The sequence below is a fragment of the Erinaceus europaeus genome, chromosome 21 (assembly GCF_950295315.1).
Source record: "Erinaceus europaeus chromosome 21, mEriEur2.1, whole genome shotgun sequence".
Classification (NCBI taxonomy): domain Eukaryota; kingdom Metazoa; phylum Chordata; class Mammalia; order Eulipotyphla; family Erinaceidae; genus Erinaceus; species Erinaceus europaeus.
The window spans coordinates 17,969,170-17,993,283 of NC_080182.1; the positions used below are offsets into that span (position 1 = coordinate 17,969,170).

The following is a 24,114-nucleotide window of genomic DNA, read 5'->3' on the forward strand; positions in this document are numbered from 1 at the left end:
CATATATGTATCTTAAGGAGGTAGGTAGTAAAACAATTGATGGCACATACTCACATCAGAGAAAGTGAAGCTAGATCATGACATGTAGTGGCATCACTGGCATTCCATAGTAAGACAGAGGATAACAGTGAGTTCTGTGATGTGGCTGTAGAAAGTTTGGGGAGACTTCTAGGTAAGGAAACTCTCAAATGAATTTTGAAGACAATGAGGAAGGATGTTCTAGGCACAGACATAGGCTGTGATTTCAGTGAGGCCTCTTGGGTCATCAGGATATTATTATTTGTGATGATTGTCAGATATGGTGCATGAGGTGTAGTTATGATTTAAGATTCATGGGTGGAGAATCAGTGTTAAAGAAATAGCACTAGGGCTTCAGGATCATGAAGGACTTTCTATCATCTACCAAAGGACTTGATTTTGTTCACAAATGTATCAAAATCAGGGTGGGGGTAGATAGCATAATGATTATGCAAACAGACTCTCATGCTTGAGGCTCCGAAGTCCCAGGTTCAATCCTTTGCACCACCATAATGCCAGAGCTAAGCAGTGCTCTGGTTAAAAAGAATAAAGTGTGAAAATCAGTGGTGTTGATGGCTACGATATCACCAGATTGACATTTTACAAAACCGCTGTTGGTAGGAGTTGGATATTAGTGAGACTGGAGCCTGGATGATTATGGTGTTTGACTAATTATGGTGAAATTAATGGGATGAGTGATGAAGGTATCAGGTAAGGCAATCTGAGCAATGTTGGATGCATTGCACTAGAAAGCTATTAAATGACACAAGACTGTTGGGGCATGGTGATTGATTGGAGTTAAACCATAAATATAAATGGAAAAGAGAGGATTCAGTTGCTTGGTTTGTTCGCTTTAATAGGAAAATAATGGTATCATTCATGACCAATGGGAACAGAAAAGAAGGAGCACTGAAGCTCTCTGCGCCTCATTTCCTTCTAGTATATAATGACTCAGTAATCCCCGCCCTCCTCATCTCACAGCGTCATTTCCTTCTAGTATATAATGACTCAGTAATCCCCGCCCTCCTCATCTCACAGCGTCATTTCCTTCTAGTATGTAATGACTCAGTAATCCCCGCCCTCCTCATCTCACAGCGTTGACTCAATTTTAAACATCACTTAATATGTTTTAAAAATAACAAAATCTCCCAAATTATTCTGTGTGATTTATACTGAATCAGCATTTATTTATAAAGAAACATCACATAAGGATAATATTTTTTTTAATTTTGGAAAGGGTAAGAAATATGTATCTACATTCCATGTTCTACTTTCCCTCTTTCTGCTTTCCTATATGGCCCCTTGATGTCATGCCATATAGAAGAAAATCTGAGGGGATGGGAGGTGGTACGCCTAGAAGAGCCAATATGCTACCATGCACAAGGATGCAGGTTCAAACGCTGGTCCTCACCTGTAGGGGAAGTCTCAGGAACAGTGAAATAGTGTTTCAAGTGATATTCATTCATTCATTCATTCATTCATTCATTTTTTCTTTTTCTCTTTCTCTCCCACTCTTATCAATCTCTCTGCTTCTATTCAATAAATAAATAAATAAATACATAAATACATAAATAAATATCTGGTTGGGTACATATGTTACAATGCCCAAGGACCCAGGTTCGAGGCCCTGGTCCCCAGGGCCTGCAGGGGAAAAGCTTCACAAGTAGTGAAGCAGGGCTGCAGGTGTCTGTCTGTCTCTCTCCTCTATTTACCCCTTCCCTCTCGATTTCTGGCTGCCTCTATCCAATAAATAAATAAAGATAATAAAAAATTAAAAATAAATATATATTATATATTATATATTTCTGTAATACCTGTTTTTCAAGACCAAAGCCTTCAGTTAAGGTTTATCAGTTTCATCAAATGAATTACCTCCTTCGAACCTGGGACTAGTATGTTCAAAGCCCCCCTCTGTGTGTGTACACATTTTCACACATGCGTGCACATGCACACACACACACACACACACACACACATTCAGAGAGGAAATTTAATAATCCCTGGTTAAGATCTTGTGCACCATGTCAGTCTTCTAATCTGTCAGATAAGTAATTTTATCTGTGTTGTGGGGCTGATGAATAAATTCAGTGAAGTGGACATAACATATGTATAAATTTTGGTATTTGTAAAAAGTAAAAGACTCAATAAGCAATACTTTATTTCTTTCAACAGAGACTCCGCAGACAGACCTACCTAACCCTTGGAAAGTTTTTCTTGCTGCTCTCCAATGTAACAACTTATTGAGGTCCTGATGCACTTTGATCACTTCCTTCAACCTTCCCCGTGTCACCCACCAGTTGTAATGTGTGGTTTCTGATCTCAAGGTGGTAAGGACTACCTGGGTGGAGAGACTCAAGCCAGTATCTAATATTATCACCTGACTGGGGAGTCAGGCAGTAGCACAGCAGGCTAAGTGCACGTGATGCAAAGCACAAGGACCAGCATAAGGATCCTGGTTGGAGCCCCCAGCTCCCCACCTGCAGGGGAGTCACTTCACAGGCGGTGAAGCAGGTCTGCAGGTGTCTTTCTCTCCTCCTGTCTTCTCCTCCTTTCTCCATTTCTCTCTGTCCTATCCAACAACAACAAGCACAACAAGAAAACAACAAGGACAACAAAAGGGAGTAAATAAATAAATATTTTTAAAAAACTGTTTAAAAATATTACCACCTGATTGATTGGGAGGAACTCCACATTACAAGAATATAAGCACACACCGGCAGTGTGGATAAGCATACGATTGGCAGTAAGGGGGAGGATATAGACCATTAAGCTGAGGGTCCAGAGATGAGCTTTAAAAAACTGTGCAGGTCTGGAACTTTCTTTATGATGTCAACTCCTCAGAGCAGGGAGGGACTGCTTCTCTGGGCAGAGCCTCTGGCAACCATTTTCGAAATCTGGAGAAGACTGCCTGCTTTAATTGTTTAAAATTACTTCATTTCACTACCATTATTCTAAGATCAGTATAATTGTGGACCACCTGGCTACCCCTCTTCTCCCTGTCGTGTCTATAAAATTTTCCATAAAATTTTAGGGTGTGTCTCCCAAAATAGTAGATGATTGAACAGTCTGCTTTATATTTATGTTGTCTTTTTTTTATTATTATTATTTTAACTAGCGTTCGACTCAGCTCTGCATTGCATGTTGAAAGGGAATGAGTCAGGAAGGAACCTTGGAGGCTCAGGCATGAAAGCCTGTTGTGTATAACCATTATGCTACCTCATCTGCCCTCCTTTATTTCTTTTTCTTCTTTTTTTTAACAGACCCTAAATTCCTCAAGTGGGAAGTGAATTTATCTAACACAGTGACAAGTACCCAGAAAACAAAATGATTGGACTATGATGACAAACCCTCTTTGACTCTTCATTGTTTTTAGTTTTCACACTTCTCAAATCTGTTCTTTTGGAAAGTCATACAGGAGTTCTTAATTCCCACTCCTCAGCATTAATCTCCTTCTTATCCTGCCACCAAGGTTATTGCTGGGGCTCCTTGCTGGTACCACAAATCCACTGCTGTTGGTGGTGCTATTTTTTTCTCTTTCTTTTTTTTCCTTTTCTTTCTTCTTCTTCTTCTTCTTCTTCTTCTTCTTCTTCTTCTTCTTCTTCTTCTTCTTTTTTTTTTTTAATAAAACAAAATGGAAAGAAATTGAGGGGCGGGGAGGTAGAGACGGTGAGAGAAAGATAGATACCTGCAGACCTGCTTCACCACTCCTCCTGAAACTACCGCCTTCAAGTCGGGAGCAGGTACTCGAAAGTGTGTCTTTGCCTAGGGTGACCTGTGCACTCAGTAGAGTGCGCCACTGCCTGGTCCCTGCATTAACCTTCTTTATAGAAATCAGTCTTCATGTTTTAAAAGAAGAAAGTGTAACACTCAAGGAAAAGATTATAATCCTACCATCAACACCCAAAGTTGATATTCTATTTAAACTATTCCCTGAACAAGCATATACATATATGTATTATCAACATTAAGGGGGGGGGGGTTGGTTTCAAAATGAGAGAGAATGTTGGTTTTAGAACATTTTGGTATTCTTGGGATTATTTTCTTTCACTCTCTGATGATTTAGAAATTGCAATAATAATTGCATTGTTCTGTAAATGCCCTAGTTAGAACCAGAGCCAAGAATATTTCATCCTACTATTAGGAAAGAGCCTTAGGAAGGAGCCCATAAAACATTCTTGCTTTCTTGATAAGAATGCAGATCACCTCACAGCTGCAGGAAAATCAGCCTCAGGCAGTGGAAGTTTTAGGCAGACCACAGTAAATTACTTCAGCAAAATGCCCAGAGCAACATAGCACTGTAGCACTAAGGGGTTGCTTAAGATGGAAATGCATTTGTCTAACTCCTTAATTTCATTTTCTAATTCTATTTAAGGAACCTAATGCTTGTGTAATTTAGGGAAAAGCCTTTCACATCTTTTTGAGTACATATCCTGGCACTATAAATAAGAGCAAATTGATTTATCCTTTTCCAGCTAAGTTTTATTTTCTGCTAAATGGGAACACAAATATCTGTCTCAAGGAATCATTTAATATCTTTCTATGTTGGTATTTGAAGAGTAATAATCATTAAATAAACATATCTCTTCAAGCTCTTTGAATAAGTTTAAGATACTTAGAACTGTTTTGGTAACCCTTCCAATCTTCTACCAAAGTTTAATAAAATAAAATAAAATTGGTGGTGGGAGTGAGGGTGGCCTGGTAGTTTCCACAATAGACTTTCATGGCTGAGACTCTGAGGTCCCAAGTTCAATTCTGTGTACCACCATATGCCAGAGCTTAACACTACACTGGTTAAAAAAAAATATATATATATATATATATAACCTGTCAAAATTGTATTTAATTTATTAATGAGGAAACCAGCAGCATGTTAAAACTGGTTCAAAGAGAATTGAAAAACTCAGTTTATATAGGGATTGGAGGAAAGGCTGATGGAATGAGATTGCGAAATTCATATGCAAAGATTGTTCACTTCCTGCAGTCCATTAAAACTGGTAAATGGGGGCAGGGCAGCAGTGCAGCAGGTTAAGCGCACATGGCGCCAAGCATAAGGACAGGCATAAGGATCCCAGTTCGAGCCCCTGTATCCCCACCTTGGGGGGGGATCACTTCACAATTGGTAAAGCAGGTCTGCAGGTGTCTATCTTTCTCTCCCCCTCTGTGTTCCCCTCTCTTGATTTCACTCTGTCCTATCCAACAATGACAGCAATAACAACAACAATAATAACAAGGAAAACAAAATGAAAAAAATGGCCTATTTCTGTTGTTTTGTTTTCAGGATTCTGTATTCAGTTCTCTAGAGTCCAGTATGAATGAAGCCATCCAGTAGTTGTCTTTCAGCTCTTTACTTACTTCACTAGGCATAAACATCTCCACTTCTATGTACTTAGTCCCAGAGAACACAATGTATTTTTCTTCTATTTTCTTTTTCTTTCTTTTTTTATATTTATTTATTTTCCCTTTTGTTGCCATTGTTGTTTTTTACTATTGTTGTAGTTATTGTTGTTGTTATTGATGTCATCATTGTTAGGACAGAGAGAAATGGAGAGAGGAGGGGAAGACAGAGAGGAGGAGAGAAAGACAGACACCTGCAGACCTGCTTCACCGCTTGTGAAGTGACTCCCCTGCAGGTGGGGAGCTGGGGGCTCGAACCGGGATCCTTATGCCAGTCCCTGTGCTTTGCACCACGTGTGCTTAACCTGCTGCGTTACTACTGCCCGACTCCCCTCTTTTTTTTTTTTTTGAGATTTTGGGTCTTTATTTATTTATTTTTACTTAAAAAAGGAGACATTCACAAAACCATAGAATAAGAGGGGTACAGTTCCGCACAATTCCCATAACCCATCCCCTCCCCTGATAGCCTTCCCATTCTCTGTCTCTCTGGGAGTATGGATCCAGGGTCATTGTGGGTTGCAGAGGGTGGAAGGTCTGGCATCTGTAATTACTTCCCCGCTGAACATGGGCATTGACTGGTTGATCCATACTCCCAGTCTGTCTCTCTCTTTCCCTGGTAGGGTGGGGCTCTGGGGAAGTGGAGCTCCAGTACACATTGATGTCCAGGGAAATCTGGTCAGCACCTTGCTGGCATCCGGAACCTGGTGGCTGAAAAGAGAGTTAACATACAAAGAAATTATTGAACAATCATGGACCTAAAGACTGGAATAGTGCAGATGAAGTGTTGGGGGGTATTCCTTGCAGACTTTTGTGTACTTTTGCTTTCAGGTATATATTTTTCCCTAGTTTATGGGAACATGTGAACATATGCTCTATCTCAGGGGACCTGGACTATATCTAGGTTTGGGAACTTTATTGGGGAGGGGACCACCTGGAATGGAATTAGAGAATACTATGAAAGGAAAGGTCTCACCCAAGTGATGAAGCTGAAGGGTTGTCATTCCACACCTGAAGTCTCTGGTTACAGTCTGAAGTGAAGCATGTTGGGGTGGCACTTGCTGCGTTGATTAGGTTGCAATTCGTGGATGCAATATTATTTGATTTGAATTGAGAGCAGCATGCAGGAAAGTGTGCCCCACCCTAAGGTTCCAGGACTGGGGGAAATATAGGCTCTATAGTGGAAATGTGAGGTTCCTGCTGTCTTAGGGTTCAAGAAGACAATGGATAGTTATTGTTATCATCACATTATTTGGTGACTGGGTTAACTTTGGAAAGTCCCTTTGATAGGGTTTGTGGTATAGTACCCAGCATCTTGTATATAGCTGTGCTGTCGGTTGCTTCTGTTCTCCCTGGTCTAGGCTTTTGAGAGAGTCAACATATCAAAGACAGCCTATGTATTAAAAAGACTCAGTCTGTGTTTTAAGAAGTTCTAGACACATGATCAATTTTTCCCCTCTCATATTAATTAAATAGTGGTTTATATGTTTACACTTTAATAGGATTGTACATAAACACCATTCCCACCACCAAAAGACTGTGTCCCATTCCCACTGCCCAACCCCCCACCCCCTACCCCTGCTGCCCGGGAAGCCCAGTGGCCACCCTCCCCTTCACCACAGGGTTTTTACATTGGTGCCCTGCTCTCGATTTAATCAGATCCTGCTTTTACTTTCCCTTTCAGATCTTCTTAGTCAACTTCTGTTGATGAGTGGGGACATCCCATACTCATCTTTATCTTTCTGACTTACCTGACTTAACATAATTCCTTCTAGCTCTGTCCAAGATGGGTCAGATAAAGTGGGCTCATTGTTCTTGATAGCTGCATAGTATTCCATTGTGTATATGTACCACAGCTTTCTTAGCCACTCATTTGCTGTTGGGCACCTGGGTTCCTTCCAGGTTTTAGCTATTATGAATTGTGCTGCTATGAACATAGGAGTACACACCTGTTTTTGGTTGGGTGTTATGGAGTCCTTGGGGTATAACCCCAGGAGAGGAATTACTGGGTCATATGGAAGGTCCATGTCTAGCCTTCTGAGACTTAGCCTTCTGAGACTTTTCCAGACTGCTCTCCACAGAGGCTGTACCAATTTACATTCCCACCAGCAATGTAAAAGGGTTCCTCTGTCCCCACATCCTCTCCAGCATTTGTTGCTGCTGTCCTTTTTGATGTATGCCATTCTTACAGGAGTGAGGTGGTATCTCAGTGTTGTCTTTATTTGCATTTCTCTGACAATCAGTGACCTGGAACAGTTTTTCATATGTTTGTTAGCCTTTTGGCTCTCCTCTGAAGTGAAAGTCTTGTTCATATCCTCTGCCCATTTTTGGATGGGGTCATTTGCTTTTTTTGGTGCTAAGTTTGCTGAGTTCTCTGTATACTTTGGTGATTAGTCTCTTGTCTGATGTATGGGATGTGAAGATCTTCTCCCATTCTGCGAGGGGTCACTTTGTGTGATAGTTTCTTTGACTGTGCAGAAGCTTTTCAATTTGATGTAGTCCCATTGGTTTGTTTCTGCTTTAGTCTTCCTTGCAATTGGGTTTGTTTCATCAAAGATGTCCTTGAGGTGTAGGTGGGAAAGTGTTTCACCAATGTTTTCCTCTAAGTATTTGATAGTTTCCGGTCTGACATCCAGATCTTTGATCCATTTGGATTTGATTTTTGTTTCTGGTGAGATAAGGTGGTTCAGTTTCATTCTTCTGCATGTTACAACCCAGTTTTCCCAGCACCATTTATTGAAGAGAGCCTCCTTCTTCCATTTAATCCTTTGGGCCCCCTTATCAAAGATTAGATGTCCATAGGTGTGGGGGTTTCTTCTATTTTCAAGATGTTCTGTTATTCTTATTCTTAATAGGTATCTTCAGTTATCCTTTTCCCCCTTTATTTCTGTTTTATTGAATAGGGCAGGGAAAATTGAAATGAGGGGAGTTAGAGAGGGAGAGAGAAAAATAGACACCTGCAGACTTGCTTCACCACTCATGAAGCTTCACCCTTGCATGTGGAGAGCAGGGGCTAGATCACAGGTCTTTTGCTTGGTAATGTGTATAGTTAACAGGGTGTATCACTTCCTGGACCCCCTTAGTTATTTAATTTTCATACTTCTCTTGCTTCCTATAAACTTAGCTGCTCTAACTCTGGGCTTACTGCTCACTTATGACCTGTGATCTCTTACTATTTTGCTTCCTCTTCAGTCATTATTTGTGTGAGCTTTAGTCTGTGTGATCAAACAGAGGTAGACCATAGTGACAATGGGTGATTGTTAGTATTAGAGACAGATAGGACTTGCCATTGCCTTCTGGTTATCTCTATGAAGTATAGAGAAAACAAGTCTCAAACAACATTTCCCCCTATATCTTGAATCTGGAATCTATCTGAAATTGAGCAAGCACAAAGTTCTATTAATATAACATTGGTCAAACTGTTGCTACCTATCATTCTGTTTACTCACAGATCACATGGTGTGAAAATTTAAAGCAAATATATATTATATGGTATGAGTTTTCTAATCACTTTCACTTTTTTAGTCATCAAGAATATTCTAAACAAACACTTCAGGGACTAGTTGAAATCAACCTCAGTAAGTCAATATTAAGACTAGAAAGTATGTTGTATTTCTGTTCTATATTCAGTATGTGTAGAAATGTATTTGCTTTACTTTAGTGCTCTCTCATCTTTTGATTACTGTAATTTTCTTTCTTTTTTATTTTTTTAAAAAATCATTTATTTATTTTCCCTTTTGTTCCCCTTGTTGTTTTCTTGTTGTAGTTATTATTGATGTCGTCGTTGTTGAATAGGACAGGGAGAAATGGAGAGAGGAAGGGAAGACAGAGAGGGGGAGAGAAAGATAGACACCTGCAGACCTGCTTCACTGCCTGTGAAGGGACTCCCCTACAGGTGGGGAGCTGGGGGCTCGAACCGGGATCCTTACGCCAGTCCTTGTGCTTTGAGCCATGTGTGTTTAACCGCTGCACTACCGCCCCACTCCCAGCTACTGTAACTTTCATACTGGTTATCTGTTATGCTTATTATGTCTGTAAGAAAATTATGAGACCAAAAATCAGCCACCGCTCAAAAATATCACTTTGACAAAATGTTAGTTCTTTGGTAAGTGTCCTGAAGATTTGCCTTTGAGAAAAGTTCTTTGTATGGCTTGGTGTTAGCTCACATAGTAGACCACACAGATACCCATGTGCAGTGATCGGGGTTCAAGCCTCCAGTACCTACATCTGCAGGGGGAATGTTTCATGTCTGGTGGAGCAAAGATGCAGGCTTCCTCTTCTTCCCATCTCCCCCCTCCTTAGTGTGTGTGTATGTCTCCCACCCTTTATCAAATAAAAAGAGAAGAAAAAAAGTGGTACCAAGAAAGTGAAGTTGTAGTTCAGGCATTGAGTCCTAGTGATAATCCTGGTGACAAAGAAAGAAATAGAAAGAAAGGAATCCATGGAAAAAGGAAGAACTTAAGTCTACAGCCCTTTAACATTTTTACCTGTGTGACCTTTACTGGGTACCTTTCCTAAGTCACGCTTTCTTCTTCCTGAAGTCTTTTATATTAACTGTTATTTAAAGAGCTTCCTGGAGCTGTGTGGCAAGTTAATCATAATTTCTGTCCCTAAAGGGAAATATATTTCCCTTTACTTTCCTCTTATCACACCATCTCTTTCCCATTTGATATTTTGTCCAGCTTCTAGATGACCTAGTAGGTATAGATCTATTTTTTCACTTCTGCAGAAATCCATCTGTAGTACTTATTATGGTGATTAACAGACATTTCTGTTCAGCAGAGATGAAGCTACCTGAAGCCTAGTGAATCCATTCATTGGTATGTGGTCTTCTGAATGATCATCTATATTAGCCATCACTATTCAGTATCTCCAGTAGACAGGGGAGGGGTATCTTCCTCTGGAGGTATTACATTCATTTATATTATATAATCTAGACTGTATGTAGCTAAAATAGTATTCATTCTATACCCTAACCTGGACTGGGTGTTCTTATAAATGGAGGTATCTCAACATAGCACTCTTCACATTGAAGAGGTATCACGGCCCTTGTTGTGGTGAAAGGTTACTGTCTCTAATCTTCAAATGCTGGGACAAAGATAAAACTTTGGGGATTTTTCCCCCCCACTTATTCTGGCAGTGGAAAATGAATGAACTTTGACAAGGAAGGTTCAAGTACTTGATCAAGAAAAGCACTAATTTTCTGATCTTCTCTCAGGAAAGTTGGAATAACACTGAGTTAAGATACCATGGCTTGACAATTGCCACATATCAGCAACCAGAAAAATATGATAAAGTGAAGTGAAGCATCCTGACTTATGAAGAAAGAGTATCTTCTTACATTGCTAATTTATTTTGGGTACTGGTGTCTGTGAGAGCTTCCTCGAAAAACAGAAACCCAAAACAAGTCTGGTTTAAATTCAATTGTAATTGTGTTAGGTTTTATATTATGATAAAATCCTTAGCCTTTTTACAAGGAGGTTAAATCTCAGTTGATTCAAAACGAATTTAGTTTCTTCAAAGATGAGCAACATGAGATGAATGCCTGAACCACTTCTTTTTTTCTCCTCAGAGTCTAAACTCATGCTAAGTGCTTTCCTTCCTTCCTTCCTTCCTTCCTTCCTTCCTTCCTTCCTTCCTTCCTTCCTTCCTTCCTCTCTTTCTTTCTTTCTTTCTTTCTTTCTTTCTTTCTTTCTTTCTTTCTTTCTTCTTCCTCTTCTTCTTCTCCTCCTCCTCTTCCTCCTCCTCCTCCTTCTTCCTCTCCTCCTCCTCCTTCTTCTTCTTCCTCTCCTTCTCCTTCTCCTTCTCCTTCTTCTTCTCCTCCTCCTCCTCCTCTTCCTCCTCCTTCTCCTTCTTCCTCTCCTCCTCCTCCTTCTCCTTCTTCCTCTCCTCCTCCTCCTTCTTCTTCTTCCTCTTCTTCTTCTTCTTCTTGTTCTTCTTCTCCTCCTCCTCCTTCTTCTTCCCCTTCTCCTCCTCCTCCTCCTCCTCCTCCTTCTTCTCCTCTCCTCTATCTTAGGAATTTATCCTCAGTGCAGACACCTCTTCCTGTTTGAGGCTCACAAAGATTCACTGTTAACCTCCAGTGCTAAAGACCCCATTTACTTTAGGCATCCAGAACAGCATGGAGTGATACATTGGGCTGTGCAAATGCAATACTCTGGTCAGAACTTTTACCTATTTAGGACAATATAATTAATTTTCTTTTAGATACACCCCCCAACCCAGCCACATTCATTCTGAAAAGTGTTCATGAGGCAAAAGGCTTAAGCTCTTCTGTAGATCTATACTGTCTATAGTTGAGCTGTAGGAGGTAGAATCATGGTTGATTTTTATTTTTCTCTCTGCATGAGGTTGCTGAAACACCCAGAATTTGGTGAATTATGAAATTTATGAATTACTATAATAACATAATCTGTATTCGAAGTCTCACTTCTTAGAATTGAAAACAATTTATAATTTGAGTGATTATTTAAATGTTCTAGTGTTACATTTTTTTGCCACTTGTGTATAAAGTATCTGGTTTCTCTGTATTGTTCTTATGCAAGGCTTGATTCTGTTTTATTCTGGCTCTCTTTTCTCTTCATGTTTGTGTCTTAAGATTTAAAATTTATAATTTTAGAGACTTTACCTACACAAGTAATTGAAATGCAAACATAACAAGTCCCACAGATAATCTCATCAACTCATCAGATTCTCCCCAGACTCACTGATTCCAGTCATTTCCTTTTTCCCCCAGAAAGAATCATTATCATGAATACAATATTTTAATCTCATGATCTTTTCATATTTTAAAATGTATCTTTACATTATAAATGATAAGTAACTGTGAATTACAGGTTTTAAACTTTCATAACTACTATATAGTTTCCTTTGTATGATTTTGTCACATAACTTATCCATCTTCTCAGGATGTTTCCAGTTTTCAGCATACAAACAATACTGCAAAAAGCATTCTTATCCATGTTCTGTTTGTAAGAGTTCTCCAGAGGATCAGACTACAATAGAATTGCTAAGTTTTTTTTTAATATGAATATGTAAAACTGTACTAGATATTTTTGACTTACTCTCCAAGGATATATATATAAATGTGGTCAGTTATATGTATGGCAAATGTATTTCCCAGTTGATGGCTTTTTTTTTTCCTCTTGCTCATGAAGTGTGGCTTAAAACTAATTTTTATATTTAATATACTCAAAACTATGAAGAAAATCTTTATGTTTTGGCCATTTTCTTATGTTTGGGGATGGTTTGAGAGGGCAAGAGAGGGGCAGGGGAGACATAAAAGCACCACTCCATCATCTATGTAGTTCCTGGGTGCTGTATTTTGTTCTGCCGTGTGGTATCAGAAATTGAACGAATAGTCTCATACATAGGAGGGCATGTCCTCTAGCTCTGGACCCAAAATGTATTAGTCTATCTTGTTCTGTCTTCTAGAATGTTTTACAGATACCTATCACAGGGAGATGAGAAATTGTAGTCATGTGCCAGCAGCTATACTATAAACCATTAACCTCTCCAACAAAATGATAAAGATAGACATACCATATACTTGGAAAGCCACATGTAGAAAAATAAAACTAGAATATCATCTACCAGAATGTACCAAAATCAGATAAAAAGTGATCAAAGATATAGAAATTAGACCAGGAACTCTAAAATTTATAGATGAAAATATTGCAAAACATTTCAGGATCTTGACACCAAAGATATATATATATATATATATATGGAGAGAGAGAGACTTGAACACATGGGTATGCAAAATGAAAACAAGATTAAATAAAAGGAACTATATCTAACTAATAAGCTTTTATTCATCAAATGCAAACTACCCAAAGATAACCAGGCAACTCAGTAACTGGGAGAAGGTATTTACAAAGAAACAATTGGTATCAGACATCTATAGAGAATTGGAGAACTAGAGCTTAGCAACAAGAAAAAAAAAAGAACCCAATAAAAAAAAGTGGGCTAAAGAACAAAACAGGCAGTTCTCCAAGGATACACATGGTCCACAGAAACATGAAGAAATGATTCCCATCACTTATCATTAGAGAAATGCAAATCAAAATTACACTGAGATGCCACCTCACCTCTGTGAGAATGGCCTACAGGACAAAACAGGAAACAACGGGTGTTGGGGAGGTTGTGGGGGAAAATAGAGACTCTGCTATATTGCTGGTGGGAATGCAAACTAATGCAGCCCCTTTGGAAGATGATATGGAGAGTCCTTAAACAAATGACACTGAAATTACCATGTAGGCCAGCAACACCACACTGAGGCATTTACCCAAAGGACACACAAACACTTATCCAAAGGGGCATTCATATTCATAGCAGCCATGTTCATAAAGGGCAAAGAGTGGAAGGAACATCATTAGATAGGAAAACCTTTTACTTTCCCTTTCATGATGGAGAAATAAACAAATAGAAAAAGGTAATTAATACAAGTTTTGCTTTAGTTTCAGTCTAGAATTTAGAATTCATTGGTTATCAGTCATGATCTTGAAATCCTCTGACTGAATATGTATTTTAGACTATCTCAGGAAGTCTGGGAAAAGTCAAGAGGTATCAACTGTCCATTGGGTTCCATTTACAGATCTTGTTCCTATAGGTCTCTGCTGATTGTTGTTTTCAGAGTTATGTGTCAGAAAGTGTTGAAGGAATGATTTCAAAGTAGTAAGCTGATTGCACACTCTAAAGGAAATTTTAAATCATATCATTGGAGGCTTATAGAGAAATTTGTTTGTAAAATGTTTTTGTTGAGAGGCAGCAGAAGTGTATGTTTGAGCAACATTAGTAGTTCTAAAACTTGATATTCCCAAAGTAGATTTGTTGGTTAGTTATGTATAATTGACAAGGAACGTGGCACTTGTGATTGTGCTTACTTTTGTCTTATTTTAGCTAAAATGATGAATAATTAAGTTCTTTGGCTGAATAGTATGTATGGAAATGGATAAGTGGATTTGCAACTTATGCTTTGTGTTTACTCTCAGTGCTTATACCATTTGTGTTTACCTTCAGCTGCAGATGGCAGACCAAATTCTGGGCTTAGTTATCCAGACTTTACTAATGACAAGTAAACATTTAGTGAGAAGATACTGCGTTTCTACTTATGAACCAGGTGCTGTGCTATTCATGAGATTCTCCAGCAAAGTAGGTCATCATTCTTGAATTGTTGAAACTTACACTCTAGCGGGGGGGGGGGGGGGGGGTATTTTGTACTTCTTGCAAGCACTACAGGACTGAATTGGAAAAAAAAAAAAGATGTAATATATTAACAAATATGTGCCATATCACTTCTTGGTAACAATGACCATATGACATGACTTTTCAAAATAGCCCTACTAATAAACAAATGAAAATGAGTTAGAGCTAAGCAAGCAAACAACACTAGATTACTGGTAGAAGAAAATAAGGATGCATTTGGATGCCCTAACTTTCCCTATGCAGCCAGTAAAATAATTTAAATTTTGTAGTGTGACATGTCATGCCTCTGATTCAAAGATCCAAAATTTAACAAATAACACCTGTGAGAAATTATCCAGAGTAGGCTAAGTGTTAAAATACACAATGCTAAAACCTAGAGTTTAACATCCTTAAAATTTCTTTCTCCTCCCATGCCTGAGGCTCCAAAGTCCCAGGTTCAATCCCCCGTACCACCATAAACCAGAGCTGAGCAGTGCTCTGGATAAAAAAAAAAAAAAAAAAATTCTTTCTCAGACATTAAAAAGTAGTAATAGGTGTCTGTGTGAATTAGAAAGGATGATAAGGCAGGGCCACAGAACAAAAAATGGGCAAAAAGATGGATTCATAGATAGAGAGACAGTCAGATCATTATAAAAATAATAGTCAATCCATACCTGTGACTTTAGAAGAAGCATTACAGTTTCCAATGGAGCGAATAGGGACACAAAACTCTGGTGGTGGGAATGGTGTGGAATTATTTCCCTGTTATCTTGTAATTTTGTAAACCAGTATTAAATAATTAATTTAAAAAACTCACTTTGTTATACACCAAAGAGAGTTTTTTTTCTTTGTGAGACAACTTCCATATTTCTTTCCTCCTATTAATGTTTCTTCTTCTACATTCTCATATTACCCATTTAGTGTAACAGTGGTAGCTTGGAATAAGCTTGGAAATGGCTGACTTCACTTGGCATCATGGTAGATGGTCACACTCAACTTCAAGGAAGATTGGGAGAAGTTGTGTGTTTCTATATGTCCAACTGGAAAAGAAATGATTTTAGTGAATATGGCAGTCTCCGTGACAGCAAGAGATCCACACAATCACTAGAACTCCCACTAAGTGCCCCCAAAATGGGAACAAGAGAAACAGACATGCCTTTCTTTTTCTCTTATTTTGATAAGAGGTAGTGTGATAGTCACAAGAGAAAAATTTAATCAGATACAATTTTCTTGAGGAAGGAAAGGTTCTAGGACCAGCCCCTTACCCCCTGAAAATTAAGAACACTCAGAGTATCTTTCATGAGGAGATGATACCTTTACAAGCCCTGGTTTTAAATGAACAGTTGTCAAAATCAGGAGACAATCCAGGACTTTTAATAACAATAGCTAATAGCCTAAGTTAAAGTCCCTCTTTGATTCTTTAAGCCCCTCCATTCAAGCTCTACTAGGTTCACCAAATAAAAACAACACAAAGAAAGAAGTAAACCCACCACTGACTAGGGCCTGGAATGCTCAGGTTTTATTTATATTGATAGTTTAAAGAGATACTAAAAAGTCTTGATGGAAACAAGCTGTAACAGGACTTGTTTACAGCGTATCAAACAGAAATTTTGTGGGTTGGGCTGTTGAGCACCTGGTTAAGCGCACACATTATAGTGGGCAAGGACCTGGGTTCAAGCCCCTGATTTCCACCTACAGGGGGAAAGGTTCACAAGTGGTGAAAGTGGTGAAGCAGGTCTGCAGGTGTCTGTCTGTCTTTGTCCCGCTCATTATCTCCATTTCTCAATTTCTTTCTCTATCAAATCAAAATAAATAAATAAAGGGTTAACAAATTTTTTAAAATATTTTATTTATTTTCCCTTTTGTTGCCCTTTTTTAAAAAAATATTTATTCCCTTTTGTTGACCTTGTTGTTTTATTGTTGTTATTGATGTCGTGTTGTTGGATAGGACAGAGAGAAATGGAGAGAGGAGGGGAAGACAGAGAGGGGGAGAGAAAGATAGACACCTGCAGACCTGCTTCACCACCTGTGAAGGGACTCCCCTGCAGGTAGGGAGCCGGGGCTAGAACCGGAATCCTTACGCCAGTAAGGTTAACAATTTTTTTTAAAGAAAAAAACATTTAAAAAATTGGGCAAATGTCTCATGATAACCGTGAGATAAAAAAGAAAACCATATTTTAGTTATAAAACATACCACAGATGGGGGGCAGTGCTGGGTGATAGCACACTCAGTTGAGCATACACACTGCCATGTGGAAGGGCCTGGGTTCAAGCCTCTGGTCTCTGTCTGTAGGTGGGAAGCTTCACAAGCAGTGCAGTAGGTGTCGTTTTGTCTCTCTTCCTCTCTATTTCTCTTTCTCATCTCAAATTCTCTCTCCTATTAAAACAGCAACAATATGTCATAGACAGAGAACCCATAAGAACATACAAAGAACCGAGTCTCAGGGAGCAAAATAAATTCCACACACATACTCTGTTGCAAAAATTAAAGTAGGATTCCTGGGTAGGACAGAAGTAGACAAAGAGTGGATCAGAGGAGGCAGATAGACAATAATTGTGATGATAATTCACTCATTGGACAATCTCAAAGTGTTTCTTAAGACCCAATGGCAGTAACAAGCTAAATGGACAGCAGAAAACTGAACCAAGAACTTTCATCGTTTCCCTGCTCTGTTGTGGTGGTGTAAAAAATCTCCTACTTTTTTTTTTTTTTCTTTCTTCCTGTTTGCTTCCTTTTCTTTATAGAGATTTCACAGGTTCTCAGTCCACATGGAAGAATATGTTGTATAGAAGAATATGTTATACTTCCGTAAAAATAGAGTTATTATTATCTCAATCACAATTCCCAAGAGAAAGGTCTAATTTAATTTTATGTCTGGTCACCTTGTTTCAATCGGCCCTAGAAGAGGCACGAAATCATAGTAGGTAGCATTTGCCAAACAATCTCCATGGGCATCTCATAAAGCTTTGCCATATGAGAGACTGCACTGACCTTCTTATTTTAAGTGTGTGGCTGTATATAGACTCCGACAATAGAAAGCCATTTGTCTCATGACACGCAGGGATCATGTTGCGGAGTCAGTTTTCAAACATCAGGGGCAGTGGAATTGCATGAGACCCCTGTCCTTAACACACCATTGTTAACACTGAGTACTAATATTTATTTCAGCTTTGCCAATTGAGATAGGAGATAGAATAGAAAGAGTTTATTTTGACTGGGGGGCTGGACAGGTCTTTACCGGCAAGGTCACAAGTGGAAGCACGTGGGCACCCAGGAGCTATTTGAAGAAAGCAGGGCGACCCAGGGTGGCTTGAGATTGGTGTAGAGGGCTTAATTGAGGAATGTTTCTACAGAACCATGAAGACCTGCATGAAATACTGTGCTGTGAACACAATTGTCATAAACATTTTAGGGATGAGATGTAATGTTATAGCAAAAGAAAACCACTCCTAAAAAAAGTATTTATGTGAGACATATGCTGTTATACTTAAGCACACAAGTAGGCCTTTTACATTGTTTCCTTTTGCACCGTCTCTACTCTGCATACAAGTGGTTTCAAACAAGTAATCATTTTGTTGGGAAAAAAATGCTGATAGGGCTCATATAGAATTGCTTGTATTAGGGTAAAATAAATTCACTAATGTGATGACAGGTGTAAGGGCTTTTTGGCTTTGAAATGCATCTGCCTAGCACCCTCATTTGCATTCTATGAGAAATCTATGGTAATAGAGCATTCACACTCAGAGGAGAAGTTTAAATTGCAAATTTTGAAAGGTTTGAAGTCAATAAATAATTTTTTTTGGGGGGGAGAGGGGTGGTAGTGCCAAGCAGCTATCAGTGAAGGAGGTTAAATGGAAGGAATGCTTTTGCCAGGTGTGTACTCAAGAGCTGAAATCACTTGTGAAGCCCATGACTGGTAATGAATTCTGTGCCTCTGAGAGAGAACTGGTAACATTAGAGGACAATGGAATCACCTGGGGGGCTTGTAAACACCAATTGCCCGGCCCCACCCCTAGAGAGCCTTCCTCAAAAGGAGGGTATGTGGGGAGGGGAGGCGGGTGTTGGGGGGAGGGGTGCTGTCTGGCTAAGAATATTCATTCTTGCTTTGACAACATTTGTCCTCTGAACATTTTTTTTCTTTTCTTTTTTCTTTCTTTCTTTTCTTTTTTTCTTTCCTTTCCTTTTTTTTTTTTTTTTTGCCTCCAGGGTTATCGCTCAATACCTGCACTATTAATCCACTGCTCCTGGAGGCCATTTCCACCCCCCTCCCCATTTTTGTTGCCCTTGTTGCTGTTAGTGTTCTTATTGCTATTGTTGTTGTTGGATAGGACAGAGAAAAATCAAGTGAGAGAGGAAGGGAAGACAAAGAGGGGGAGAGAAAGACACCTACAGACCTGCTTCACCACTTGTGAAGTGACCTCCCTCCCCCCTCCCAGGATGGGAGCTCTGGGCTTGAACTGGAATCCTTATGCTGGTCCTTGCTCTTTGCACCTTGTGGACTTAACCTGCTGTGCTGCTGCCCAGCCCCAGAAAATTCTAATTGTGTATTTGATCATCAAAAATGAGTAGAAGAAACGCAGTTGAGTGATAATAACTAAAGGGTTGGCCCTAAAGTGAAGTCTTCCTGTTCATTTTCTCCAAAGTTGAGAAAGGCTTGTTTCTTGAGCTTGATGCAAAAAATAAGCAAAAACAAAAAGTGGGTGCAGAGATTTTCCTCACAGTCCCCAATTCCAGCCCTGGCCCCACCCCTTCTATTTTTCTTAGGGAGAAGAGAAATTCCCTAAGCTGTTACAGCTTCTGCTGAGAGCAGCATCCTAAATTCATTCCCAGGGGCCCAAGTGGTGGTGCCCCTGGTTGAGTGCACATGTTAAATGCATAAGGACCTGTGTTCAAGCCCTCGGTCCCCACCTGCAGGGGGAAAGCTTCAGGAGTGGTGAAACAGGGCTGCAGGCATCTCTCTGTCTCTCTTCCTCTCTTATTACCCCCTTCCCGCTCGATTTCTGAGTCTATCCAATAAATAAATAAAGATTTAAAAAATTATTTAGTAGTCCTCAAGTGTGAGGTCCCAGTTCGATCGCTGGTGGCACACTTGCCAGAGTGATGTCTGCTTCTTTCTCTCTCTCCTGTCTTTCTCATGAATAAAATCTTTATAAAATTTTTTAAAAATATTTTTTAATAATTTATCATTTATTCCCTTTTATTGCTCTTGTTTTATTGTTGTAGCTATGATTGATGTCATCATTGTTGGATAGAACAGAGAGAAATGGAGAGAGGAGGGGAAGACAGAGGGGGAGAGAAAGATAGACACCTGCAGACCTGCTTCACTGCTTGTGAAGCGACTCCCCTGCAGGTGGGGAGCCGGGGGCTTGAACAGGGTTCCTTATGCTGGTCCTTGCGATTGGCGCCACCTGCGCTTAACCCGCTGCGCTACTGCCCGACTCCCTATAAAACTATTTTTTAAAAGTTCATTCTCCCTGGTGGCTTATGCACCAGCCAGCCTTTCCCCTGGATGATGATGTTAGCACACACTCCCCTCTGTCCAGCTGGCTAAAGAAATCAGATAAGCTCCAGGGAAGGAAGCCCAAGGAATGAGCATAGTTTTGACAGGTGAACCAAAGACCCCTGTGTTTTCTGGACAGAGCCTGGCTGCCACCGCCCAGATTTGTGACTTTCTGTCAGTCAGCTGGCTGCTACACTTCTTTGCTTCTTTGCCCCTCCTCCAGAAAGAAATCATTGATGATTTGTAGCGGTGCTCCAGAGCACATGGGGCTTCCATGTGAGACTGAGATTGAATCAGGACTGGGTGGCCTGCTCTCCACTTTGGCAGGAAGCCACTGGGGAGTGGCCTGTTAATGTGGGTAGCCAAGGGGCTTCGGTAAGTTACAATGTTCCCTTGGTAGTGACTGAGTACTCAAGCAATTCCATTACTCTGAGCAGGGATGTGGGGAGTTGGGAGCTCAAAGAAACTAAAAGTCACAGAGAGATACTGTTATTCTGACTGGGGTGTAGCCCCATGCAGTGACTTTTCACTGTTCCTTTTATGTATGGGGAATATATCTGGTTACAGGCCAATACGTATATACTGACATATTTATCTAATAAGATATGTCTGATCCCAAGCCTTTACATAATGCGTTTACTCATTACTATGTAGTAAAACTCAACTGATCTAGGTAGAGACGTATTACCAACTTCATCTACCTTACACTGAATCCCACTGGACTTTTTTGATGGAATTACTAAGCTGCCTTCTTCCAGGTGGTCTGAATGTGTTCTTGAGAAGAGGCCAGGCAGTATTTTTCTCTCCATACCTCAGGTGCTTCACCTTAGATCACTGCCATAGTTGATGCTAGGTCTGTCTTTGGGACCCTAGCAATTTTTAAAAAATATTTAGTTAGTTATTTTATCAGAGCGCTGCTCAGCTCGACTTATGGTGGTGCAAGGGATTGAACCTGGGGCTTTGAAGTCTCAGGCATGAGAGTCTGTGTGCATAACCGTTATGCTGTCTACCCCTGCTCAACCCTAGCAGTATGACACTGACTGTGATAGCTTCTCAGCTTCTGATGCAATTCTGTGACATCTTTGCGAGTAAGAACCTTTCTGCTCCCTTGGTTTTGGAGAGCAGTGGGAGAGAAGAGGGCGACTTCTTTATGCATAGTGATTCACAGAGCAGAAGTTTGTAAGTGGGGACCAGGCGGTAGTTCAACAGGTTAAGAGAAAATACTATGAGGTGCAGGGACCAGTGCAAGGATCCCAGTTCGAGCGCCCAGCTCCCTACCTGCAGTGGGGGCTCACTTCGCAAGCAGTGAAGAGGGTCTGCTGGTGCCCACCTCTCCCCTTCTCTTATCTTCCCCTCCTCTCTCAATTTCTCTCTGTCCTACCCAACAACAACAATGACAGCAGCAACAACAATGTAAAAAATGGCCTCCAGGAGGATGTGTAGTGCAGTACTGAGTGAGGTCCAGCGATAACCCTGGAGGCAAAAACAAAAAATGTTTGTAAGAGAATTTGTTTGCCGGCTTTTGTACTTTTACTTTTAATTTAATTTAATTCAGTGGCAATCAGGAGTATTGCTGGAGCTCAGTGCTTGCTCAGTGATTCCGTGATCCTCAGTGGCCATTCCCACTCTATCTTTTCTCTTTTTGATAGAGACAGAACTTTTGATAGAGATAGAGAGAAAGATTCACTAGTGAATCTTCCCCCAATGCAGGTGAGGGACAGGGGCTTGAACCTTGGTCCTTGTGCCTATTCACATGTCCTCCTTCTACGTGTGCCACCACCCAACTCCTTGTTTTTATATTATAATAATTTGCAGGTCTAGATATTGGTTGTAAGAATATTGACTTTAGGGAGGAGGACTAGAAAGCAAGATGATACATCCTTTTTGTGCTGCAAGACAGAAATGACACCAGGAACTTTCTGAGTTCCCTGGACCCTAGGGTCTGTCATCTGCCAGCAGGTGGGGACTTGTTCAGGCTGAGGTTCTCACAGGACTGAGACTTCCTCTATGCTCACACATATTGCAGCTTCCATGGACACAGGGTCCCCTGGTGCTTGGCAGATGTTGCTCCCAAATAGCTGACACCCAAATCTAGGTTGACTGGAACCAGAAGTGCCTGATTATTCCCAGGGATGAGAACTACTCCCGTGCTTGCTTTGTCACAGCAGTTTTTAACCTTGACACTGTTGACATTTTGGTTCAGGTAAATTGTTGTCCTGGGGGCTGTCCTGAGTCCTGAGGACAGCTAACAGAACCCTTAGCCTTACCCTTGAAAATCTCAGTAGCAACTCTCACCCTTTGTTGTGAAAATCAAAAATAGCTTCTACTATTGTCAAATTCAACTACAGTCTTCCATGTATTCTAGTTGAGAAGCACTGACATAGAAGGAGGAGGAGAAGGACACAACATGTGTGGTTCTTCTTCTTCTAGCGTTTGCCCTTCTTCCATAGCCAGTCAACAGCATCAGGTTGAGCCTGATGTAAAGTTTCGAGACCTCCTTTGAATCTGGAGAGGTGGCAGTCGTTGACTATGTGGGTCATAGTCTGTCTGGAGCCGCAGGGGCAGTTCGGGTCGTCTCTGGCTCCCCAGCGATGGAACATAGCGGCGCACCGGCCATGGCCTGTTCGATAGCGATTGAGGAGGGCCCAATCATAACGTGCTAGGTCAAAGCCGGGTTGACGCTTGCAGGGGTCTGTGATGAGGTGTTTGTTCTTTACCTCAGCTGACTGCCAACTCTGTTTCCAAGAGACTGGAACAGAGAAGTTCAGTGTAGGCGTAGGGGACCAGATTTGGTGACGAGACGTCAAGCGTTGGACAGGGTGGGTGAAGATATCCGCGTATATTGGCAGGTCCGGTAGAGCGTAGACGTGGGAAATGAACTTAGATGATGCCGCATCCCGACGAATATCTGGCGGGGTGATGTTGCTAAGAACTGGCAGCCATGGAACCGGGGTGGAACGGATGGTTCCAGAAATGATCCTCACGGAGGAATATAATTTGGAATCGACCAAGTGGACATGGGGGCTATGAACCATCCTGGGGCACAGTATTCTGCAGTGGAATAGCATAATGCCAGAGATGATGATCGTAGTGTGGAAGCGCTCATGCCCCATGAGGAGCTGGCCAGTCTTGCAATGATGTTATTCCTCGCGCCCACCTTTGCTGCAGTTTTTATGAGATGTTCGTGAAATGACAGGGTGCGATTGGGAGTAACGCCAAGATAGACTGGCTGGGCTTCATGCCGGATTCTCGTATCGCCAAGCTGCACATTAAGCTCACGTGAGGCCGAGGCATGGTGTAGATGGAAAACAGATGATACCGTTTTTGCAGTGCTAAGAATTAGTCGCCATTTTTTACAGTAATCAGATACATGTGTGGTAATCCTCCACTACAACGTAAAACCATCACTACCTGCCCAGGGGGCAGGGTGGGCGACGTTCATGGAAACCAGCTTAAGTCAAGATGGACATTTGTGCTTTCCCTTAATTCACTGACTGTGTGACTTAGTTCAGGGTTGTCCAAAAGCAGAGCTCAAAATGTAGACCTGCAGAGTTTATTTGGGAGAATGAAGAAACAAATGAAAAAGTGAGACTAAGATGGGAACACTAGTAAAAAGAGCAGATGAATGAGTCGATTGCTGCTGTGAAGATATGCTTCTGGAACTTTCTGAGGAACCATGTCAAATGTACTTCATGAGTGTCCCATCTACTCACTGCTTTCCTTTCAGCTGGCAGAGGCTGTGTCAGATGTTGGTTCTCTTGCACATTTGTCTATGTCTCTTTCCTGCATAGTTGGCTTGGTGGTGACCAGTGACATGGTCAGTATAGAGTAGGAGAGATGACTAGTACTTAAGGTCGGAAGCTCTCAGCATGCTGGAATTTGTCCTCCATAGCTGTAGGCCAATTCAGGCGTATGGAGAGAATCAACATATTGGAAGCTCAACGGCATCTTTGATACTCTGTGTTAGTAAGTTTTTCTTTTCTCTGTTCAGTCCATTCCTCAACCTGTAGCATTGTGA

At 40.7% G+C, this 24,114-nt stretch overlaps 1 protein-coding gene across 11 annotated transcripts in view; it reads left to right on the top strand.

The window, feature by feature from the left end:
- Positions 1 to 24,114, top strand: part of RBMS3 (RNA binding motif single stranded interacting protein 3) — a 1,638,617-nt gene that overhangs the window by 297,929 nt on the left and 1,316,574 nt on the right. The gene's annotated exons all lie outside the window — the stretch shown is intronic.